Source organism: Pogona vitticeps, chromosome 1 (genome assembly GCF_051106095.1).
Source record: "Pogona vitticeps strain Pit_001003342236 chromosome 1, PviZW2.1, whole genome shotgun sequence".
In the NCBI taxonomy this organism is placed as follows: Eukaryota; Metazoa; Chordata; class Lepidosauria; order Squamata; family Agamidae; genus Pogona; species Pogona vitticeps.
In genome coordinates this window covers 344009049-344035139 of record NC_135783.1, presented here as the reverse complement: position 1 = coordinate 344035139, position 26091 = coordinate 344009049, and the positions used below count along the sequence as shown (strand labels likewise).

Sequence of the window (26091 nt, the reverse complement as noted above, 5' to 3'; positions counted from 1 at the left end):
GGCTAAGACTGATGGGAGTTGTAGTCCAACAAAATCTGGAGGACCACGTTTCCTATCTCTGTTCAATTAGAACATGCATTATGGGATACACCAGGGTCTTATCTGACATAGGACGAGCCAACCTGGCCAAGGATCATGGGACTTGGAGTCTAACATATTGGAAGACATGGGATTGAGGAAGATATTCTCTAGTATTACTCCACTGATCTCTTCTGGTGTGCTCCTGCTAGTCAAGTGCAGATGCCCGTAACAGTTGCAGAACATGCAGAAATTCAACAGATGAAGCTCTAGCCCTCCCTCCAATTCCACATCATGGAAAGTCAGGTTGTCATGGGGAAAATGTACATTCCGAATATTTATTTGTTGATGGCTTTTAAAGGCAAGAAACCTCTGCCATCATCATAACGATACACTTTGTCATTATATAAACTCTGATATTAACCTATCCCTACTTTCTAAGGATGAAGCCTCAAATTCAGTGTCCACTTCTAGTCAACATATATAGACCTGCTATGAATTGGTTTAACTAGGGCTTTCTCATAAGGACATGTTCATAATAACAGTTAAAATTGCCACCATTCTTTCAAATTGCTGTCCTTCTCACTTGGAAAGGAACTACAGTTGTGTTCAAAATTATTCAACCCCCAATGCTGTAAAGGGGTTTAGGGACTATAGTGTACATTTGGAATTGTATTCAGAATGAAATCCTACAAGGACGTTTTAAAGAACCAAATGCAACTAAAATAACATCAATTATTTATGTAATACAGTAGTAAATGTTTCTTTTGTGGTTTCTTCATTGCCACAATTATTCAACCCCTTAAAGACTACCACTCTGAAGAAGAGAGGTTCATTCAGGTGTTTTCGATCAGGTATTGAAAGCACCTGTGGATGTCACCGAGCACCAATCAAGCATAATAAGCACCAATTAGGCAGCTTTAAAATGACTGTGATACTCAGCTCCTTCTAGACATTTACTGGTGTGGTTACAAACATGGTGAAGTCAAGAGAATGGTCCAGGAAGACAAGAGAAGAGGTGATTTGTCTTCACAGGAAGGGCAATGGCTATAAGAAGATTGCAAAGAAGTTAAACATACCAAGAGACACCATAGGAAGCATCATTCGCAAATTCAAGGCAAAGGGCACTGTTGAAATGCTACCTGGTCGTGGAAGAAAGAAGATGCTGACTTCGACTGCTGTGCGCTACCTAAAGCGTAGAGTGGTGAAAAGTCCCTGTGTGACTGCTGAGGAACTGAAAAAAGATTTGTCAGATGTGGGTATAGAAGTTTCAGCTCAGACAATAAGGCGCACACTGCGTAATGAAGGTCTCCATGCCAGAACCCCCAGGCGCACCCCCTTGCTGTCTCCCAAGAATAAGAAGAGTCGACTGCAGTATGCCAAAAGTCATGTGGGCAAACCACAAAAGTTGTGGGATAGTGTTCTGTGGACTGATGAAAAAATTAGAACTGTTTGGGCCCATGGATCAACGCTATGTTTGGAGGAGGAAGAACAAGGCATATGACGAAAAGAACACCTTGCCTACTGTGAAGCATGGCGGAGGGTCAATAATGCTTTGGGGCTGCTTTGCTTCTGCAGGTACAGGGAAGCTTCAGCGTGTACAAGGTACCATGAATTCTCTTCAGTACCAGGAGATATTGGATGAAAATGTGATGCAGTCCGTCACACACCTGAGGCTTGGGAGACGTTAGACCTTTCAACAGGACAATGATCCCAAGCATACCTCCAAGTCCACTAGAGCATGGTTGCAGAGGAAAGGCTGGAACATTTTGGAGTGGCCATCGCAGTCACCAGACTTAAATCCGATTGAGAACCTCTGGTGGGACTTAAAGAAAGCAGTTGCAGTGCGCAAGCCTAAGAATTTGACTGAACTGGAGGCTTTTGCCCATGAAGAATGGGCGAAGATACCCGTAGATCGCTGCAAGACACTTGTGTCAAGCTATGCTTCACGTTTAAAAGCTGTTATAACTGTAAAAGGATGTTGTACTAAGTACTAAGATTGAATGTCACTTGGGGGTTGAATAAAAACTAATAATGATGTGAGCACAGAAAAGACATTTGTGGTTATTTCATTATAAACTTAAGGTTATATTTCTCTGACCTACAAGTGCCTCTTTCATAAAGCAAGATGACTGAATGATCAAAATCAATGTCAAAATGGCCAAAACATTCAATTTCAGTGGGGGTTGAATAATTTTGAACACAACTGTATATACAGTAGTTCATTTGAGATCATTCTGAGGGGTTACAACTGCATGCTAGGATAAGTAGAAAGCAACAGGAAAAGAGGAAAACCAAATATGAGATGGATCGATTCCATCAAGGAAGCCACAGCCTTGCAAGATCAGAACAGGGTTATTTAATGCCAGGAAGTTTCAGAGGTCATGAATTCATAGGGTCACCATAAGTTGGAAAAGACTTGATGGAACATAACAACGGCTATTACAGATAATTATCTGTATGGTTCCCTCCTATTTCTGATATTCCAGCTATGAGTCTTATTGTTCATGTAGTCAAACCTGCATGGAGGGACTGAGCATGCTCAATGGCTACAAAACACTGACAAGCATGGAGGGTGGGTGAACGGAACAGAGCGGACAGAATATTGAACACCGCACACGAAACTGCAACATTTTATTGCTGGCCCCTCCTCCTCCTCTGCATACATTTCCCAGGATTCTTCAAGGGAAGCCACAGAAGCACAATTTGTGCACCAGTTATGCTCTAAAGACCTCAGATGATTTTGCAAATTAGCTGCGACCTTCTTATAGAAGTTCAACCACAGGCACCGTCAAAAGCTCCTCGCAGGAAACCATAACAGGATAAAAATGTGGAACAGATATAATATTCAAATATAACAGAAAGGACTGAGTTAGCAATTTGAAGGCACATCCATCTAAAAAAAGACAGCACCCATAGATTATCCATGGCAGTACACTGTTTATCAAAAATGTTCCCATAGATCAGGTATTTTTAAATGCTGTCATGTATGGGAAGCCCTGTTATCTGTATTAACTGAATGTGACATTTTTTTCTCTTAGATTTCTCTCCTATGGCTCAGCTTGTTTGATTTTAGTTTCAAATGGGTGGTAGAATTGCATTAGGTAAAGCAATAAATCAGAGTTCAGACCCTGAATTGGTTGCATTATCATAATTTGAGGGGCATCTAGGTTGTCATTTCCATTGTTGCAGTTGCAGAAACACTTTGTTGTATTGTGTGTTATATGCTTGGTTGTCCTTGGCAGCTTACCAGAAAAATGCAAGGAAATATTATCTGGTTCCCTCTAGTGGCTGATTTTGATATTGCCTCTTGAAATAATTTTACTTAACATAAATGTAGCAGATAAGACAAAACATTATTTCCTCTACCACTCAGGAACTTGTAAAAGAACATCATGAAACATTAAAAGAGTCAGATCATAATGCATTTGAATTGTGGTGCTGGAGGAGAATCTTGAGAGTCCCTTGGACTGCAAGGGGAACAAACCTATCAATTCTGAAGGAAATCAACCCTGAGTGCTTGCTGGAAGGACAGATCCTGAATCTGAATCTGAGGCTCTTATACTTTGGCCATCTCATGAGAAGAGAAGACTCCCTGGAAAAGACCCTGATGTTGGTAAAGTGTGAAGGCAAGAGGAGAAGGGGACGACAGAGGACGAGATGGTTGGACAATGCCATCGAAGCAACCAACATGAATTTGACCCAACTCCAGGTAGCAGTGGAAGACAGGAGGGCCTGGCATTCTCTGGTCTATGGGGTCACGAAGAGTCAGACACGACTAAACAACAAGAATCATAATGCAACTAAAATACGTCAAGATGCCATTTAAAAATAATGGTACTAACAAATAAATTAGTAACTTTAACTGTTGAACAAAAAAGTAACTTTGTAATGGCTTAAAGTAACTTTGTAACGGCTTATTTAGTCTATTCCACAATTTACCTTGGTTATACTGTCACTACCTGAAAAATGATTAACTAGTTATTAACTAATTCATGACGTAACTAGTTATTTCCAAGCCCTGCAGTAAAGTTTGGCTTAGTAACAGCACTCAGTTTGAGCGCATGAAGCCCCAGAGTAGAAAATTCAGGCAGAAAGGGGAGTGAATCACTACAGAGATCCCTGTATTGAGCATATCTCAATACATGGGAACTACCTGCCACTATTAAGCAGTCAAGTTACTAATGGAAAACGCAAGAGCCAGCCACAGCCCGTCAATGCCCAAAGTAATGAAAGAACTCAATTCAGATAGCTTCATTAGCTACTCTTTTGGGAAAGCTGCAGGGGATCCGATTGGCTAAAATTAGAAGGATATGAGGACTGCAGAGTTCATTAACCCTCCTCCCAATGTTCGCCACATAATTCAAGCACTGGTTCCACTAGATAGATTTGCTCCCTTTCTGTGTCTTTTCTTGCATCCTTCTATAGCTTGTTTCCCATTTGTGAAATAGGAATAATAACGATAACGCCCCAAGCCATAGGGCTGTTGTGGGGACACATCGAAGAAGCATTCATAAAACCTTTCGATAAATTAAAATATTATGCAAAATAGGAGCCATGCCAGCAATCTTATAGGTACATTTTTGGAAGATATGTATGTGAGGATATTGGGCCGTGAGAAAATTTTGACAGGTAACCGCTGCTCTCCAATATTTTAGGAAGAGCTGGTGGCTGCGTAGGACATTTTCCTTGAGAAAGTGAATGTCCCTCTTGCAAAATTTTTGGGACGTCTGTGTGTAACAGATGTGTTTTTATCTATATGTGTATTTGTGTGTAGCAGGAGTAATTTTCACCTCCATTTCCATCTGAAAGACTAGAGAGAATAGGTAGTACATGTCTTCAGCTTCATAAGCTTCACTTTTTGACATTCTCCTTCCCTTCTGCTATCTAGAACAGAGGCTCCTAACCTTGGATGCCCAGATGTTCTTGGACTGAAACTCCCAGAAGCCTTCACCACTAGCTGTGCTGGCCAGGATTTCTGGGGGTTGTAGTCCAAGAACATCTTGGGGAGCCAAGGTTGGGAACCAGGGATCTAGAAGGGGAGTTACACTCTTTGGGAAGCTGGGAGCCCAAAGAAGAGGACTCCTGAAGAGCAGCACAACCTTTACATAATATAAGCATCCAAGCTGGTTTGTGTCATGGAAAAAAAGTGTCCGGGGAATGGACTGCAAGGAAAGAAGTGTGAGAATGCCAGGAAAGGCAGGTAAGGATTTCTTCCCTAGGTTTCTGGTGTTCAAGAAAGGTTTTACCACAAATCAAACCTAAGGGCATGCTTAGGTGGGGATTATTTGTGCCCACCCTCTACCACTTTACTTCAGAAAGTCATATCCCCAAGTTAAGCCATAGAGACTAACAGGAACCCCATGTTTTTGTCATGGTTCCTTGGTCCATGTGTACAGGATTGCCTATCACTTCCAACATTTGGTGACCCTAATAGATTTTCATGGTATGTGTGATGTTCAAGAAATGGTAACTATTGGCCCCCCCTCCCAGAATCCTGGTTCCCTGAGTCCTGATCCAACACTCTACCCACTGCACCATGCACGTTTCCTCTACTGAGCAGAGACACCCTCCCCATAAATGAACTCACTTATATTATGTCTAAAGTTTCTCAGAGATCATGTTGTGCTCTCTCTCTCTCTCTTCCGGACTTTGTACAAGACAAGGCTTTTCCTAGCAGCGGCTTAACTGTGGAGCTGGCTTCCAAAGGAAATCAGGCTGTCTGTAGAACAACCAAAACTATATAATTCCTACTGATCTTTGTTACTTTTTGAACATCAGCCACGCAAGCATGATTTGGATCTGATCCCTGAATCACTTCTATCCACATTGTTTTTGCGTGTGTGGACGTTGCTTTCAATTTACTTTGCACTCACTTGTGTTTTCAGCACCATAGGCACCGAATGGCCAACGTGCTTGTTCTTTTGTAAAATTCTCTTTTTTTCAAATGCAAAGTGATGTGCAGTATCTCTATTCTCTCCTCCAAGAGTTTACCATTTCATTACTTCTTTATGGTAACATGAGGGACGTGGTGGCGCTGTGGGCTAAACTGCAGAAGCCTATGCTGCAGGGTCAGAAGACCAAGCAGTCATAAGATCGAATCCACATGACGGAGTGAGCTCCCATCGCTTGTCCCAGCTCCCGCCAACCTAGCGGTTCGAAAGCATGCAAATGCAAGTAGATCAATAGGGACCACCTCGGTGGGAAGGTAACAGCGTTCCGTGTCTAAGTTGCACTAGCCATGTGACCACGGAAGATTGTCTTCGGACAAAACGCTGGCTCTATGGCTTGGAAATGGGGATGAGCACCGCCCCCTAGAGTCGAACACGACTGGACAAAAATTGTCAAGGGGAACCTTTAACTTTACCTTTACCTTTATGGTAACATTCAACCCCACTCATTTCTTCTCTTGTCAGTGTGGAGAAATGCCCCATCTAGTGTCCTTTGAGAAACAAAGCACTCTAAAAAACAAAGAATTGCCAAGTAACAACCTTGCTTTATGAAACATCTTCCAATATTGCCTTCTAAATTTTTCACACAAATTTAGGCACTGCTTTCGTGATGTATCACTTAGGTATTTTTTAACAACAACAACAACAACAACAAAAACTCTCTAGACAAAGCAATTGTGCTCCTGAAACAGAATGGAAAATGAATCAATATTGTTGGGTAGGCACATGCAGTCTACAAATCCTGTTCAAAGTTGAAGAAATATATGAAAGGAAAAGACTGCCCTGTGAACATGGCCAGTGATTTTTATACTGCTTGACTATACATAAATATTTGTATAACTGAAGTAGGACATTGAAACCATTCAAATGGCCCACATGATTAAGGCTTGAGGTGTCTTGAAATGTAACTGGTTTACTTTAGAATAAACCTTTCTGGGCTGCAGATTACTTCCTTAGATGCAACTGGTGGGTTGCCGATCACAAACATTTATGCCAAATAAAACAAGTGCATTTTTTAAGGTGACACAAAGATCTCAGATGTACTTGCTCAGGCAGACGAGCACAGCTTACTGCCCAACTTAGTTCAGACCGAACGTTTAAACATTGTTTTGACCCTGTTTCAATTTAGCTGGTTTATCATACGTCACTTTGAGAGCTCTGGTGAGCAAAAGAGGGGATAAAGAAATGCTTTGTGGTATTTATGTAAACAAATAAAAGTTAGCAAGCAAGCAAGCAAGAAAGATGGAATGGGGAAAAGAAAACATTGTCAGAATATTATGGCACTTTGAAGACTGATTTTTTTTTTTCACTGTGAGGTTTCTTGGACCAAAATCCACTTCAAAAATATGTATTGAGTCTTTTAATACTTTGTTTTTGGGGCTTGTGTTTCTACCCCCTCCCCCCTACTTTTCTCCGTTTACTAACATGCGAAAAGAGACTAATATGAATATTTCTTTGGAAACCGACTATGTTCTATAACATAGAACATGGTGGCCATCACCTTAGCACGTGGAAGCAGATCCACTGTTGCAGGTACACATGTGTTTGGGACAGCACTAGAGACTGGTCAACACTTGTGCTGCAGCAGTAAACAGAAAGGGATTCCCCCTTTTGAGTGGTACTTTCCTTCAACTTTATTCTCTCCCCTTCTTTACATGTTTCCTGGTGACGTTGGATGCATGCTGTGCTCGGTGACCATGAGATGGAGCTCTTTGCTGTTCAAGGTTCATGTCATTTTCTGTTCCATCTTTCACCGTATCAGGAGTCTCTAGCACAGACGGTCTAAGAAATGGGTTGTGCCCAATATAATGCTCTTCCGCTATCTGTCAGGGCTCATCCACCTCTCTGAATCCGCCTCGTGCTGTCCAGGCTGCAATGTCAAGCTCGTGAAAAACTGTGGTTTCCTTGCCAGCATTTTTTCTGGACAGAGTTTGGAAATATTAGGCTTGCTTGCTTGCTTGATTCTTTTCTTTCTCTTCTCTCCTCTTCTTTCTTTCTTTCTTTCTTTCTTTCTTTCTTTCTTTCTTTCTTTCTTTCTTTCTTTCTTTCTTTCTTTCTTTCTTTCTTTCTTTCGCACTACTACTGCCATAATCCCCAACCAGCTGGCTGAGGGATTCTGGGAGGTAGTCCAAACCTTTCCCTGTCCTATGTTTCTGACTTCTGAATAGGGGTGACCTCAGTCATTCATTTGAAAGCCTGCGTGTATCTACTTTGCAGGCAACACCCATGTACAGAATGGTAGAGCCCAAACACACTCAAATTGCCTTTCAGGTCTGTTGGTTTAAATACTTCCAGGGCATTCAAAGCAATGTCTGGCCTCCAAATTATTTCTAGAATTGCTGCCAATGCATCTGTAGAATAGCAGCTGTGCTGCTCCTGTGGAGATTTAAGAACTTTTCAAGGCTTTTAAAATATAATAAAAATAATTAAAATATTTCACCTTGTGGTTTTTATACATACTTGCAAGCTTGCATATATAATTTAGATTCTGTTTTCCCCGTCAGTAAGATCAAGAGCCAGCCCTACTGTTAGGTAGGATGAAGGAATTATTAGATTAGCTGATGTGAAGTTTTTAAATATCTGCTTTGTACCAGATGACATTGTGGTTGTCATTCACATGGAACATTGTAGTTGTCTTGAAAGGCTGCATACCAAGTGTTCACAAAGCAGAGTGTCAAATTTGGTATACAGTATTTCTCCCCACAGCAAAGCAAAGCAAAAGCAAAGTGTGCTGCTTATATACCGCCCCATAGTGCTTCAAGCACTCTCTAGGCAGTTTACAAGTTAATTATGCAGGCTACACATTGCCCCCCCCCCCCAGCGAGCTGGGTACTCATTTTACTGACCTCGGAAGGATAGAAGGCTGAGTCAACCTTGAGACGGCTACCTGGGATTGAACCCCAGGTCGTGAGCACAGTTTTGGCTGCAGTACAGCGGTTTAACCACTGTGCCATAAGGCCATTATACCCACACTCTTCGCCACCAACCTCCCTTCTTTGTTCAGTTTACAAAGTGACATAGTGCTGAATTGATTAGATATGGCAACTTCTGAATTACCACTGCATTATTTATCTGGTTTACTGCTAAGCTAGTAACATGTTTACTTTTTAATCATTTTTAATAAGTGTTAATCTTAGGGGGGGTGAGTCTGAAAGAAGTAATGCTGAACTACCACACCCATCCCACTGAAGACATCATCCTTAATGTGATCAAAAATGCCCTGTAGGCATCCTTCAGTCTCGAGAGACTATTTATTTATTTATTTATCTGATTTATACCCCGCCCATCTGGCCTAAAAGGCCACTCTAGGCGGCTTCCAATGAATATAAACAATAAAATAATACAAAGCGTTACATAAATCATAACATGCACAATACATGAACACGGTTACTTAAAGGACCGCCTTCTTCCATATAAGCCTGCCCTTCCTCTAAGATCACGCCAGGAGGCCCTTCTGAAGGTGCCATCCCTGAAAGAGGTGAGGGGGATGGCATGCCGAAATAGGGCCTTCTCGGCTGTTGCCCCCCAACTTTGGAATACCCTCCCTACAGAGATCCGCCTGGCTCCAACACTCTTGGCTTTTTGGCACCAGGCAAAGACCTTTCTGTTTAGCCAGCATTTTAATTAAACAGTATTCCCTAGCTGGCCACATGAGCAGCAGGACTTATTAATTTTAATGTTTTAAGAATTATTTTAATATATAATATTTTATATTGTCTTCTAAAATGTTTTTAAGTTTTAATGTTGTACGCCGCCCTGAAGCCACTGGTAATGGTGTGGCTAAAAAATATTGGAAATAAATAAATAAAAATTGAACAAAAATAAATAAGGGAGAGCAAGAGAAAATCAAGTGTTAGCTGGAGGGAAGGCCTGAATATACAGCCATGTTTTTAGTTGACTTTCAAAAGTGCCCAAAGTGGGGGCCGTGTGGCTCTCAGGAGGGAGATTATTCCAGAGGCGAGGACCCACCGCCGAGAAGGCCCAGTTTCATGTCTTTTCCTTCTGGGCCTCTCTCGGCATCAGGCTCCTCAGCCTCACCTCCTGGCTCGCATGGGTGATCCGGGTAGATCTTGGTGGGAGCAGGCGTTCCACCAGATATCGAGGTAACATGCTCTGAATAGAGAGGTCTTGGAACAGTATCTAGTGTGGTTGAGAAGGCCAATTCGAGTGTCCGCACTGAAGACAAATACGTGTCCCCTGTCCAGCTCCCTGGTTTTGCTGGTTTTGGGACTTCCCCTTTGCCTCAGCCTGCTGAACATGTGTCTCTTCAAATTGGGAGAGGCTGTGATGCACCACCTGCCTCCAGGCTGAAACAGGGTTTCCCATCTGTTGAGGTCCATTCCTAAGGCCTTCAGATCCTGCTTGCAGATATCCTTGTATCGCAGCTGTGGTCTCCCTCTGGGGCGATTTCTCTGCACTAATTCTTCACACAGGAGATCTTTTGGAATCCGACCATCAGGCATTCTCACGACATGCCTGAGCCAATGTAGACGTCACTGTTTCAGTAATGTATACATGCTAACAATTCCAATTCATTCTAGGACTACTCTATTTGGAACTTTGTCCTGCCAGATGATACCAAAAATGAGTCGGAGACAATGCATATGGAACATGTTCAGCTTCCTCTCCTGCCATCCACAATGGGTCCAGGACTCACTGCAGTACAGGAGTGTGCTCAGGACACAGGCTCTATAGACCTGGATTTTGGTGCATGCCGTCAGCTTCTTATTAAGCCATACTCTCTTTGTGAGTCTAGAGAACATGGTAGCTGCTTTGCCAATGCATTTATCCAACTCAGCACCTAGGGAGAGAGTGTCAGAGATCTTAGAACCAAGGTGCACAAAATCATTAACAACCTCCAATTCTTCTGTGGAGATGGTAATAGAGGGAGGTGAGTCCATGCCCTGGCCCATGACTTGTGTTTTCTTCAGGCTAAATGTCAATCCAAAGTCTTGGCAGGCCTTGCTAAAATGGTTCATGATTTGTTGGAGGTCTTCAGCAGAATGGGCAACAATAGCTGCATCATCGGTGAAGAAAAAGTACTGCATGCATTTCAGCTGTACTTTGGTCTTCACTCTCAATCTAGAGAGATTAAAAAGCTTTCCATGTGATCCAGTCCAAAGATAGACACCTTCTGTTGCCGTTCCAAAAGCGTGCTTCAGCATGACAGCAAAAAAGATCCCAAACAGAGTTGGTGTGAGGATACGGCCCTGTTTCATTCTGCTTTGGATGTCAAAGGGATCTGATGTTGGGCCATCAAAAACTAGTGCCCTTCATTTCCTCATGAAAGGACCAGACTTTGCAAGCACCTGGAGTATCTTCAACACACCACGGGCAAGCAGCTTCCCTACAATGCTGAGAAGAGAGATGCCAGGGTAGTTATTGCAATCACCCCTGTCTCCTTTGTTCTTGTACAATGTGACAATGTTTGCATCCTTCATGTCCTGTGGTACTCTACCTTCCCTCCAGCAAAGACAAAAGTTTTATGCAGCTCAGTGGTGATGATTTCTTTAGAGGACTTCAGAACTTCAGCAAGGATGTTATCCTTCCCAGTGCCGGAGGCGAGGGAATCCAAGGCCGCTTTTATTTCTGCTAAAGTTGGTTCGCTGTCCAACTCTTCCAAGACAGGCAGGCACTCAATGTTATTTAATGCTTCTTCGGTTACTACATTCTCTCTGGAATATAGCCCAGAGTAGTGCTGCACCCAGCAGTCCATCTGCTGTACTCAGTCCTGGATGATCACGCCTGTAGCAGTCTTCAAGGGAGCAGATTTCTTCTGTATTGGACCTAAAGCCTGCTTGATACCATCATACATTCCCTTGATGTTACCTGTGTCCACCACTATCTGTATCTGAGAGCAGAGCTGAAGCCAATAATCATTGGGACATCTCTTGGCAGCCTGTTGGACTTTGCCCTACAATTGACATAAGGAGCCCTTACAGATGATCACACAAGTTGGAATGTGTGTGTGTGAGACCCAATGTGAGTGGAAACACCCCCAAAGCAGAACAAAATGTACTGAATACTCATGGAAAAAGACTGGGTTTACACAGGACAAGATTTATGTGGTGTAGTTTATAGAAAAATAATGAACAGTAAGAATTCCAGAACAATAACCGTCCTCTCAGGTGGTTGCCGTTGCCTTGGGCAAAAGTGCCCTTAAGTGCAGTAAACACTGATCTCCCCCCTGCAGCATCCTTTCACCGGCTGCAGGTGTCCTTTTCGCTCAGTTTTTCTTGCCATGGTGCCAAGTTCCCCCCCTCCCGACTGCTCTCACATGCGCAGTGGCAGGTGCCCCCACCATGACTCCATGCTGGCCCAGCTACAGGACGCTTCTTCTGTGACCTGTCCCAGACAGCTCCTTCTTCTCTGTCTTCTCCCCGGGGCCTTCTCCACCAAGTGTCCGTGGCTCAAAGAGGCAAGTGCATCTTTATGGAAACCCACATGGGTAGGACTGTGTTGGGTCCATTGGAGAACACGCCAGGAAGGTGGTGACAGAGGTTTGCAAGGAGAGGACATCAGCAGCACTTCTTCCGGCTCAGGTAGTGAGAGTGTTTGGGCTGATGCTGAAGAGAGTAGTCTAACACAGGGGTCCCCAGCTCCCAGTCCCTGGCCTTGGAAGGACTGGGCCACCAAGATAGATTTTTGAGGGCTGAAGGAACATGCACAGTGTGTATGCATGCATGCACACACTCCTGCCAAACTGCATGCACGCACACATCCGCCCCTCGCATGCATGCACAGATGCCCTCCACTCCCCTGCACCCCGGTCCTTGGGAGAATGGTCTTCAACTAAACCGGTCCCTGGTGTCGAAAAGGTTGGGACCTACTGTTCTAGCGCTATGAAGTTGAAACCACAACAACTCAAGGTAACATACAAGACTCTCCTCCTTTGCTTCACTTCACCCTCACAACTGGTGGATGTATTATGACCTACATATTATGCCTTTGAGAGGTTTTTGGCTGGAAGGGACTTCTCTGGACTGGAATTGAATTTCAGTCAATCGAGTAACAGCTAACAGCTCTCTCTTTACCTCAGGTTCTTTTTTCTGCTTGCCTGTCAGGGTTCTGTCAGGGTTAGTTATGGAGTCTGTCATAAATGGACAGTTAGAGTGAAGTGTCCTGTCAGCTATGTAACCAGTCAGTTAGTCAGTAATTAAGCTAGTTAAACAGTTAAGTTCAAGGATGTAATAAGTTAACATTTTTACATAATATGATGTTTCTTTTTATCTATGATGAACTGTAATTAAATGGAAACATTTTATTCTTTCTCATTACCAGAGTCTCTGACTGAATGAATCGAGATGACAGTTGAGGTAAACTAACAAATAAGTGATGGTCTACTGAAGAGGACGTGGTGGCACTGCGGGTTAAACCGCAGAAGCCTCTGTGCTGCAAAGTTGGAAGACCAGCCATCGTAAGATCGAATCCACGCTACGGAGTGAACTCCTGTCGCTTTTCCTAGCTCCTGCCAACCTAGCAGTTTGAAAGAATGCAAATACAAGTAGATAAATAGGTACCACCTCGGTGGGAAGGTCACAGTGTTCCGTGTCTAGTCGCGCTGGCCACGTGACCACGGAAATTGTCCATGGACAAACGCTGGCTCTACGGCTTGGAGACAGGGATGAGCACTGCCCCCTAGAGTCAGACATGACTGGACTAAATGTCAAGGGGAACCTTTACCTTTATCTACTGAAGAAGAGGAAGTGTTTATTTTTAATTAAAAGCCACACTCAATTTCCTCATAAACTCTGACCCCAAGAACAACAATCCTGTCAGGTGCCTCAGGCTAAGAAAGAATAACTGACCCACCTGGTGAGTTTCATGGCTTTGAGGTTTAAAATCTGAATTTCACAACTCCCAGGCAAGTGCTCTAGCCTTTACACAACATTGCCCCTCTCACCAGCCTATATATTGAGCAGAACTATTTATTTTCCTCTGCCATGTGCCCCTCCTTACTGCTGTTATTTCCAGGTTATATTTGGTGAATTCCCTCTTGCCTGTCCTAACCTTTCCCTGTGCCATTCACTTCTCTTGACTGCCTTTTCAAATTCCATGCATAAATTCACCCAAAGGTCATAGGCTTTCTACTGCACTGGTGTTCAGCCTCCCATAATTGCATCTCAGCACTGGCGTGTAAGCTTCTCTCACTCCCAGATCTTTGGGGGAGGCCCATAAGTGAATGGTTTGCATGAAAAAAAAGGGGGAACCCTATTCCAGGTTCTGACATCACCAATTAGAAGGATGAGATACTATGAGCTGAGATATATCAGGCAAAATCAAAAGGGACAAAACAAAGCAAGACAAAAACATGTGGCACCTTAAATATGTACTATTATATTTTAATGTGAGCTTTCGTGGGCATGCCCATTTCATCAGACACATGGAAACAGAATGAAATGTTGAACAAAATATCGATTACATAAGCAGAATATTCTAAATATCCATTGGCTCTTAGTTGTGTGGTTCATTTACATGCAGTAATTTATGACTAATGTTGTTTTAGGGTGCTGTTGTAAAAATTCCTCTAGGAGACAGAAAACAGACACCAGGCCTGGGTAAGATGAGGGGTGGGGGAGAGAAGAGAAAGGAGGTGTGTGTGTACATTTGAAGAATGAGGTTCACTTAAAGCTCAAGAGGGAGGGGGGAAAGAGTAAAATACAAAAGTAAATATAAAAGTAAATATAAAAGAGAAAGAAGACAGCAGAGGAAACATGTTGTGTTAATGTACGGAATATTGGCTTATATTCAGTTCATGTATATGAGTGTATATCATGCATATAAATTTAATCTCAGCTGTTTCCCTCTGTACAGTACTTTTGCTACAGTAGTTTGCGTGACTTTGAAAGGAAGAAGTTGCAAGTTACAGTTACCAGGAACTACTGTAGGTACATTTTGGAGTAACAAGGGTATAAAAAAGTAACATTTCAAACAGAATGTAGCAGGTAGGATCCAAATTACTTTGTTGTTGTATCAAAGACATAAGGCTCTTAAAAGTAGCATAACAGGTAGAAACAAGGATCAAACTCCCACTGGTAATTTGCCTACATAATTAACTTAAATTGCATATGTTGTAGTGGCAAATTAGTGCTCACTGTTGGACAACAGTCACAGAATCATAGAATCATTGAGTTGGAAGAGGCGTACCAAGGCCTTTGAGTCCAACCCCCTGCTCAATGCAGGAATCCCAGTCAAAGCAGATTGGAACAAATGCCTGTCCAGTTTTCTCTTAAATGCCTCCAGCGTTGGAGCGCTGGTAATGATCCTCTGTTTCCGTTCCTGGGCATGCTTGGTCATGCAACGGGCCTGTGACCAAGAACATGACTGGCACCTTCCAGTTAGCAACTAGTTGCCACCGCAACGTATGCAATTTCCCATATGGATGCATAAATTATAAGGAGGAGCCCATCCAAAGTTACTTTCTTAGTATGACAAATGAATAGTGCTTTCATGTTACTTTTCCAAAGTTGGTTTCAAAGGGCATTTTGGAGCATTTTAGCAGTATTTTGATGGAATCAAGTCAGGTTTTGTGCTATTTTGTTATCAATCTTTGTTCGAAAGCAACAGAAAGTAACAAAGAAAGGTAATGAGCGGAGCAACAAGCAATATACGAGTTGCCTTTTCCAATGTTGTAAAGAGTAAAAGTTACTTACTTTCAAACACTGCAGTGAGTAAAAACAGCAAACTAGTGAGCTCCGTGGTGCAGTGGTTAAACTGCAGTACCATAGACCCTCCCCGTATCTGTGGTGGATTGGTTCCAAGCACCCCCCCCCCAACAGAAGCCAAAAACTATAGATAACCCTATACAAATCATGGTCTCTATCTAGTGGCTAGCTCTGGCAATAACGTAATGGAAATACTGTATAGATTTCTCTTTTTCAATTTCTCTCTCTCTCTCTCTCTCTCGTATCCATGGGATTGCTATCCATGGTTTCACTTACCAGTCACATGGATACAAGATTCTACTGTACTGTGCAAAATCTCTGCTCACGATCTGAGTTTGATCTTGACGGATTCAGTTAGTCAGCTTAAGGTTGACTCAGCCTTCCAGCCTTCCAAGATTGGTAAAATGAGTTCGCAGCCTGCTGGGGAGCAAGGTGTTCCTTCTGCAATTATGTTGTAGATGGACTAGAGAGTGCTCTAGTACTATGGGGCTGCATATAAGTCAAAACAGCAAAAACTATAATAATAAAATAAAGTAAACACCAGGCTGTAAAAATAAATTGCCTGACCAGGTGTAGGTCATTTTATTAAGGTAGAGGTTCCCCTTGACATTTAGCCCAGTCATGTCTGACTCTAGGGCACAGTCCTCATCCCCGTCTCCAAGCTGTACAGCCAGCGTTTGTCTGTAGACAGCTTCCATGGTCACGTGGCCAGCGCGACGACACAGAACACCGTCACCTTCCAACCGCGGTGGTACTTATTTCTCTACTTGCATTTTTACATGCTTTTGAACTGCTAGATTGGCAGGAGCTGGGACAAGTGACAGGAGCTCACTCCATTGCGTGGATTCGATCTTACGACGGCTGGTCTTCTCACATTGCAGCACAGAGGCTTCTGTGCTTTAACCCACAGCGCCACCACATCCCACTTTATTAAAGGCCCATGCAAAACCATCCAAAGTGAAAACTGTTGTAGCTGAAGCTGGCAAAATCTGTGTCCATTATGCTGAATGAGCCAAGACAGGCCATTTCTCTTCTCTTCTCTGCCTCTTCTTGTGTGTGGTGCATTTGAAATGATTGCAAATCTACCCGGAGGTCTTTGCTTGCTGTTTTGCATTTTATCCTAAGGAGGAGAAGTCATAGCACTGGCAGGTGAGCAGATGCTTTGCATGTGAAAACTTCCAGGTATAAATCCCCAGGATTCCCACCTGAATACCTCTCAAGCAGCAAGGCTGGGAGAAAATTGCTCTTTGAGACCTTGCAGGGAGGAGAAGAGGAAGGATGGAAAGTGGAAAGTGCTGTGCAAGAACATCCACCAATTTGACCTGGTACAGACAGCTTCCTAGATTTAGCATACAGGCTTGGTATTAATTAAAATAGTCAAAATCCACCTTGCAAATGAGTTACCCCACAAAGCATACAAATAGAAAGAGGGCTTTGGAACAAAGTCAAAGCAAAGAAATCAAATGAACAGGTGAGCTTTTAGAACGGCCCCAAATTTGGGGGACAGGGGGATACAGCTTGTATCATGATAACAGAAATGACTATGGTGACTGAGGAATTATAGGGGCTGTAGTGACAACACATCATTTTTCCATACTATGGATCTGATTTTATCAAAGTACAAACCTAAATTTTGATTTCTTAAAGAGGGGATTCCACCCATAGGGTGCTGCCACAGAAAAGTCCCTGTTCTATGCTCCCCTCTATCTAGCCTTTCTTGTTGATGGGTCACACAATCGCGTTTCTGAACAACAGAGGTTTTTACAGGAACTTGTATACTGGCCCCAAATCAAGAGCTCATGGTAAATACGGAAGTTCAGGGGCCCATCACAACACCCCCTGCACTCAGCTTCCTCCCATAAGGAAAATCCAGAAAGGCAGGCAGCTAGATCAGTTCATATCAACAAAAGAGGGCTGTTCTTTTATAGAGTTAATGGCTCTTAATTACCATTCACAGCCAGCCACAGATACTTTGCATTTAAAGCTAGGATAAGCTGAGATTCTCACCCCTACTTGGAGACTGGTTGGGGTTTCAACCTGGAACTTTCTTTCCCACACGTGTCATAGGGAAGAGCTACGGTCTATTTGCAATAACTGATTTCAAGCACCCTCAAAGAGCATGAATTTCATTTGGGGCAGCAGTGATTTTGTTAAAAGCATCAGCGTTCACTTGATCCAAGCCCACCTCCCAGTTCCAGAACTTGGGAAGTCTGTTGGACTCCAGCTGGCAGACCTGGGGCGTTCTGGGAGTTGTAGTTCAAAAGCAGTGGAACTTCCCCTAGCTCTGTCCGTTCCTCCAAATCTGCTATACTGAGTGAAATAAAAACCTGCCTGAGAGAGTAAACTGTTCTAGCTCCCTGTCTTTCTGGATTTTCCTTATGGGAGGCTTTTATTTCAACCCCAGAAGGAATTCAGTGTAAGAGGTTACCTCACTCAGGACACCACCAACCTGCTTTGAGGGTGTGCATTTAATTTTCTTTTAATGCAGCAGGAGAGCCAGTCCCAGATCTCTTATGCCTACATTCAGCCTGCTGCAGTTGTTTACTATTTTGTACAAAATTTATAGTCACACGATTGATGGTCCCTCACCCTGTCTGTGCTTATTCTAAGCCCGGTTAGTCAAGCAGAAGGTGAAATCCAACAAAGCGCAGTGTGTTCTCGTCTACGGGGAGGATGATCAGATGACTACCAAGTACCTGTCGCTTGCTCATTTAAAAAAAGACAAAAGAAAACTGTACATTAATCCTCCTCAGCCTGCGGCTCTCCAGATGTGGTCCTTCCTAGTTGCACAGCATCCACTGCATATTGATATAAACCCCAGACTCCCTTGTGTCTGCGCTTCTTTGCTTCTGATATTGCAAACCTCCCATTGTCCTCAAGAAATGCAAAATAAAAATTAAACATGAACACGTCAATGTGTGTGCACGGACCAATGCGGGGGGGTGTGGAGTCCTGTTTTTCTTTGGGTGGAGAAGAAAATCCGCACAGGGGAAAATAAAGGAGGTATTTATGCTTGAGAATTGTGCACAGTAAATAAGCAATAATGCATGTTAATCATTAATTAACCTCACCTTGGTTTGCACAGACATCTCTGTGCAGGGCCTCAATGACCTTTCCATGAAGGTTATAACTATTTCATTTGATGCACCCCAGTTTTCTATAAGAAAAAATAGAAAGTGTTATTGCAGACAGCTTTAAGCTGCCAGAAAAGGGCTGTCTTTCTAACTATATTTACAAGATAATGCTGTGTGCTCTTGTTCTTTAATCATTCAATAATCCTATTAAAATATTTCTATATTATTAATAATATAGAATAGCTATAATACAATTTTAGCTAAATACTTACAAGCCTCCTATTCACAAACTGAGATGGAAAATATTTTGCCAGGTCTCGGAAATATAAGGAGGCAACGTTTGGGTACTATAGAAAACTCATTACTTTACACTAAAAAAGCTGAGGAATTTCAGCAAATCCATTTGTCAGTTGATTTGTTGAAGTGCTAAACTGTGAAGTTAAAATAAATTTGAAGGTATTAAAATTCACCAGTGAAAAATAACCTTAACAAGAACTGATAATTGTAACTGCAAGAGAATGATGATTACTTAATGATCAAAACAAGGAATGCTAATGTCTGTTTTTGATCATTAACAAGTATGGGTCAACAAATTAGTTTTTAATGAATTACTTCCAAATAATGTAGTTATTCGGCTAAAACTCTTGACCATGTAAGATTTGCAGCCTGGGACATGATTGTCAGACTATCACAGTGGCCGTGAATCTTTTCCCTGAGGGTTCAGGGAGTCTGCGGCATAATTTCATGTGACTGACAGCTACCAATTAAAAGAAATCTCTTTGTCAGTGCCATCTTCCATTGGCAGAGAGGAGAAGGAGAAAGACAGAGAGGGACAAAGAAAAAGAGCAGCATTACCCAGGCATCAGCAACTTCCCATTTCCTATGAATTTATAGCCAAACCTGAGATGAGGTGGTGGGCCTTTCTGATGGGCCCACCTCGTGACATCAGCAAGATTAGGAAGCAACTCCACTTGGAAATGCGTTGGCATTTTCAAAATCAATAATATGATAATCTTGTCCCATTAAGTCAGTTTTGACTTTTAGCAACCTTTTTCCAAACTTTTCCTGGTAGAGAATACTCAGAAGTGGTTTCTTATTCCCTTCCACTAGGGGGCAGCCTTGGGACTGTGCAGCTTGCCCAAGGCCACACAGGCTGGCTCTTCTCCCAGGAGGCATAGGGGGGAATCGAACTCCCAGCCTGAGATCTAAAATCAGTTACTTTCACATTAGCCCCAATGGGAGGAGATTCTTCAGCCCTCTGTGTTAACAGCTGCATGGAGGAATGTGCAGAGACCTCCAGGATGAAGTAACTAAAGTAGCTACGTGTAAAGCTTGGAAGTCTCTGTACATTCCTCAGCTACTAAACCTATAACTAGTTATTTCTGAATAGTGACTAATGTTTTAGTTATTTTCTGAAGTTACTTTTAAAGGCATTTTATGGAGGAAATGTTGGGGCATTTGACAGAACTTTTCAGGTTTTATGCCATTCTGTTTTCAGTCTTATGTGGCAAGGGTAATATTTGGTGGAGTTTTTTCTTTCTGTAAAGTGCAATATCAGAATCGGCTACTAGAGGGAACCACAAAGTATTTCCCAATATTTTTCTGACCTTCTGTTATTTAGATACAGTATGGCATCTTGGACTAAATTTTTTGTTACATCAAGCATGTGTTGAAGGTGGGGATAAGAAAAGGGGAGGGCTAATGCAGGTTACTGTATATTGTATTTGCGAAGGCTTTCACGGCTGGGATCTAATGGTTGTTGTGGGTTTTTGAGGCTCTTTGGCCGTGTTCTGAAGGTTGTTCTTCCTCACGTTTCGCCAGTCTCTATGGCCGGCATCTTCAGAGGACTGGAGTAGCACGCTATCCTTGGAAGAGGCTGTTAGGAAAAACAACCATCAGAACATGGCCAAAGAACCTAAAAAACCCACAACAACCATTACTGTACATTCTTAGTCGAAATAATTTTTTCTCCTGTGCGGTTTAGCAGCTGAGAATTGCATCTCCCCCCCCAAATCCTGTGTGCCCCCCAAAGAGCTATTTATCTATTTTTTAATACACTCTTATATTTCCAAACTCCATGTATAGGTGTGAAAGCTGGACAGTAAAGAAAGCGGATGGGAAAAACATGGTTTCATTTGAAATGTGGTGCTTTGAGGATACTCTCGATTGTGAGAAAGAAGGACAAGTGGGTCCTAGATCAAATCAATCCTGAACTACCTCTGGAGGCAAAAATGTCGAAACTGAGGCCATCCTACTTTGGGCACATCACGAGAAGGCAGGATTTTCTGGAAAAGGGAATAATGCTGGGAAAGGTGGAGGGTAGCAGGAAAGCACCAAATATGCAATGGATCAACTCCCTGAAGGAAGCCACAAGCTTGTGTTTATGTGTGGAGCAGACCAGTTGAGGACACAACATTTTGGAGATTGCTGATTCAAAGGTGGCCCATGATAACAACAATGACCACAACCTTCTTATATTTAAATATTTCCAATCTGTGTACAGCAATAATAAAACACTAAATAATGAACAATGATATCCTGACCTAACATCAATACTCCTTCTCTTTGGGCATTCAGAAAAGGGTCAATTGGAAAGCATGACCAGGGAACTTTAGCCTTGCTCCATCTCTCTTTTCCCCATAAAGAGAGGGACTCTATGAAGAAACAGTTTGTTACAGTGGATCCCCAGTCTTTATATCACTGGGGATCCTGAAAATCAATCCCCAAAGGTGTTGAGAGAGGCTTCCTGGGTAGCATATACAGTACTGTCCTCCTTCAGGTGGAGATCATGGTAGGTGGAATGTAGTTAAACTCTCTCCCTACCCCGGAATTAATCCTTTTTTTGGGAAATGCCTGCATGGGGCTTATGTAAGTCATAAAACATGTTATAGGTGGAACTTACAGTGGGAAGGGTGTGCAGAAACTGGCACATCTCCAACACATAGGTAAAAATAAGAAGTGCCGAAGCATGTCTACCATGGGGGAGGGAGTGCTTAGCCACCAGACGAAATGCTTTTGCTCAGAATAATTGCAGAGTGGACCTCAGAAGCATGTGACAGCTGATGCAGGCATGACAACACCAAAACCTACTTGGATTGCTTACTTTTTTTCTGGATTTGCATCATCCATTTTATGGCCACTAGTCAAGAGAATAGTCTTAATACTGGCCAGTCGCTCGGGAAATAACCACCCTGATAACTACAGGGTGTCGTGGTAAAGGTTGATGTGTATGCACTTACCGTGGCAGCCCCACAGTTACACCACCCAAGTACAGTTCAAAAGGATACAGGCAGCCCTGTTGATTTCTAACCAGAAACAATTCTTGCAGTTTGCCTTTCCACAAAGAACAGGTCTTTTGTAAAGCTCATGGGTCTTAACTGCACATCTGAAATCGAGTGACCTCAAAATATTACAATATGGATCATGCAGAACAGTACATCGTTGATGGGAAAATCTATATCTTACCCTCTGCAGATTGCATCCAAAACAGAAAAACTTGGGGAGCTTTTCTTGGTACAGTAGGTGACATAATTATCCCCTCTTGCGCTCTTCTGCTGAACTAGGAGTTGAGATGGGCTTGTTGTTATGTGCCATCCAGACACCTCTGCCTTATGGTGGCCTTACAGAGAATGACCTCCAAAATGTCTTTCTCCTTAACACTCCCGGCTCAGGTCTAGCAAACTCAAAAGTTGTGGCTTCCATTATGGATTCAGTCCATCTCCTATGTGGTCATCCTCTGTTCCTGTTGCCTTCCACTCTTCCTCACCCCTCAGCATTATTAGCAATGAGGACATAAGAAACACACGATTCAAAAGGAAAGGTATTTTGATCTTGTGAACCCCCCCCTCCGTGACTCACAAGCCCATTCCTTTAAACGGCCCCCACCCCACCCCATGGTTCTGTCACTTCTTTTCTTTTTTTGGAAGAAATCTGGTTGCGGGCTCCTCCCCACGGATCGCAACCCCCACAGCCACACACACACACACACAGAGAGAGAGAGAGAGAGAGAGAGAGAGAGAGAGAGAGAGAGAGAGAGAGAGAGAGAGAGAGAGAGAGAGAGAGAGCTGCTCCGTCTTGCTTGGCCACCCCTGCAACCCAACTCTGCCTCGCACTCGTCCACATTTCCCGACCCGCCTCCGCGGGTGTGCACACGTGTAATCTTGATCCCAAGACGCCTTACGGGACTAGAGTTTTGGAAAGGTGCCTTTTCTCGGCTTCCAAGAACGAAACAAAGCAAAACCCAGAAAGAGACAAGAGAAAAACAAGGTTTCTAAGGTTCTGTCACACACACCTCTCTGCAGCCTGCACCTGACCTAACCTGCCTAACCCTGGAGGAGGAGCCGGGGCCCGGAGCGAAGGGCGGTGTGGGGCGGATCCGGAGGGGGGGGGAAACGGGGCGGGGAGAAGGGAGCAAGAGCCGCCTCGTCCTGACGTCTGGAAAACCTGCTGGGCGAGTCAGGGCGGGCGGCGCCGGCGCGGCTTCTTCTCCTGGGCTTCCTCTCGCCTCCCGGGCCAGAAAGGGAGAAAGGAGGCTCCCGTGGGGGGGGGGGGGAGAGAAAGAGAGCGAGAGACGGAGGGGGGGGGGAGGAACGGGCGCGATGGCTTCCTAGCAGCGTCGCGCCGCGGAGGCTCGGACCCCTGCGCCACCCTGGGGTGGGTGGGTGGATGTATGTGTGTGTTTGGATCGGATCCGGATCGGGCGCTTTGCACCTGGCGCCGCGCTGGAGAGAGAGAGAGAGGGCGGCAAGCCTCGAGCCAGGAGCACCACTGCGGGCAGGGTAAGGCTTGGGATCGGGACCCGCGACGCTGGGAAGCTCAGCAGCCCGGCCGGAGTTGGCGGCCGTCGGGGAGGCAGGGAACAGCTGATCCCGCCTTCGGGGCTTTGGCCTGAGGCCTCTCCGCCTCCCGGGAGCACCTGGCGGCGTCGCGATGCGCCGGCTCGGCCTTGCCGGGTGTCTGGGGTGCGCTGGTAAGGCCTGCGGGGCTGCGAAGCTGGTCAGCCCGGGCAAGGGCTGCGGAGGAAGAGGAAGGCGCGCCGGCTCCCTGCTGCAAGATCTGGGCAGGGGCAAGGCGGAGAGGTGGGGGAGTGAGGATGATGAGGATGCTGGAGTGTAAGAGAGTCGGGGGGGGAGGGGGGAATGGATCAGAATGTGAACAACAATGGGGGTGCTGCTGGGCTTTTTTCCCCCCGGGGGAGGGGATGGTTGGGAAGATCTTGCAAAGCCATGCAAAATAGGTAGGCGATGGGGAGTCCCAGCCCTACGGCGCTTGTGGGTTTTTTTTTTTTGGGGGGGGGAGGCCGTCGCCGGCTGCACCCGTTTGACTCTAGGCCAGGTCCTGCTGAACGCAGAAGCAGTCATAATCTTAGCGGTACCTGGGAAAGCCTTAACGCGGCGGTCTCAGGCGTCACTTTTTGGTGGATCGGCTCCCCTTTGCCTCAGAGGCCGAGAGGGCTCCCTCCCCTCCCTCCCTTCCTCCCCGTCTGGGAGATGCCTCCCCCGTGATGTCAGCTCTTGGGGTCGCAATGGTGGCCGTGCAGATGTTGGGGAGGGGAGGGGTGGGGAGGCCTGCGGTTTCAAAAGGGGGGGGCAGGCGGAAGATTCTCCTCTCAAAGGGAGGGGCGTAGATGACAGGCAGAAGAGAGCTAAGGTTAGCAAAAGGGTCACCCAAAGTCGGAATCGACTTGAGGGCATATCCTGATTATGATGTTAGGGGGTCACCTTTTCTGCTCTCCTGGGTTGGGCTGTGGCATCCATGGAAGGGAGATTTCCTTCTGCCTTCCTCCCCACTGCCTTCTCTTCCAGGTTCTGCTTCAGGGCTGTCCTCCTGCTGCCACCCAAAATAATCAGGTCTCCCTCACCTTTCCTTTTTAACCCCCCCCCCCAAAAAAAAACTTACCCTTGGGTACTGTGGTTGCCTCACTTTCCCCTTTAAACAAAGAGATCTGTTTTCTCCCTCCAGTGGTCTTTTCTCTGGAGAACCGAAGAGACCCCCCCACTTCATTTCCCTCCCCTGCCCCCATCCTCCCTCCCCCCTCTGCCCTCTTCATCTGTCCCCCCCACCCACCCTGCCAAAGGCTTGATGAAAGAAACTCCGATTTAGCTGGCTGGCTTTATTGTCGCACCTTATTTTTGGCTGTGGCCCTCCCTCCCTCTTTCTCTGGGTGTGGAGAGCGGCTGGCAGCAGCTTTGTAATGGTGGCAGAACTGGGGAAGGAGGCAGCGCCTGGCCCAGCCAGTCAGACTGGCATCTAGAGACTGCCACACGGGGCAACCTAAAAGCTGAACCATCCCTTTTTTGTTGTTTTGTTCCTGCTCTCATCTGCCCCTCCATTGTGATGTTTTTCTGATCATGTGCTTCACTGAATAAGTCCCACCCCTTGTCTATCCCCCCCTTCCTCTGGCTTTCTTCTTCTTCCTCCTCCTCCTCATTTTTCCTTGCAATAAAGTACCTGTAGTATAAAATGAAAATTTAAAACCGGCTGGGTTAGGATAGCCTGGATCTATTGGTGCCCTGCTTGCCTCTGCATTTTCCTTTAAACCTTTTCCCCTCCTTTGGGGGGACATGACCATAATAAGTGTTAGTTGCAGCCGAATCTACCGATACAGCTGCCAAAATTGGAGCAGGGGAGGGGAAAAAAAAGGTTGCAAGCTTCAATTACTGCTCTGACTTGTGTCTGCATTGTGGGCCAATAAGAGCTTGCCCGGTGTGTTTATTCCCTTCATCCTAGCAACAGATGCCAACATGTCTTTGCAGCTCAGTGGCATGCATTAGAAGCCAGGCCTGGAAAAAAAAAAGAGTGGCGGAGAATACTGTATCAAGAGGAAGAAAGAGGGAAAACTAGGCCTTAGCTGAAATATATTGCATAATACAGTATATAGTCTGTCCTTTACAACAACCCTGTAAGCTAGCCCAGTATTATTCTCATATTACAGATGGGCAGGTTGATGCAGGAGGAACAGCACTTTTCTTAAGAGGGCCGGAAACCAAAATCATCAGAGTAATGTGCACATTGTGAGAAGGCAGTTGTGTTTTTTGTTTTGTTTTGTTTTTTGTTTTGGCCTACAAGTCCCAGAATCTCTCAGCTGGTATGGCCATGCAGGATCAAGCATTCTGGGTGTTCTGTTCCAATGAAGTAATCTTTCCAAGCCTTGATCCTAGTATTCTTGTTGTTACTGTTATGTGCTGTGAAGTTGCCTCCGATTTATGGTGACCCTAGGAATGAGCGATTTCCAAAATGGCTTGTCCTCAGCTCTTGTAAACTCATGTCTGTGGCTTCCTTTAGGGAGTCAGTCTGTCTCGTATTTGGCCTCCCTCTTTTCCTGCTGTCTTCAACTTTTCCCAGCATTATTGTCTTTTCCAGAGGATCTTGCCTTCTCAGGAT

General features: G+C 44.5%; 1 protein-coding gene across 4 annotated transcripts in view; it reads left to right on the top strand.

The window, feature by feature from the left end:
* Positions 1 to 23354: 23354 nt before the first annotated feature.
* The window catches only part of CEP170B (centrosomal protein 170B), a 101246-nt gene continuing 98509 nt past the window's right edge, over positions 23355 to 26091 (top strand). For all 4 annotated transcript variants that reach the window (XM_072986748.2, XM_072986747.2, XM_072986746.2 and 1 more), the window contains exon 1: positions 23355 to 23486. The gene's annotated coding sequence lies outside the window, so the exon portion shown is untranslated. The remainder of the gene's footprint in view (positions 23487 to 26091) is intronic.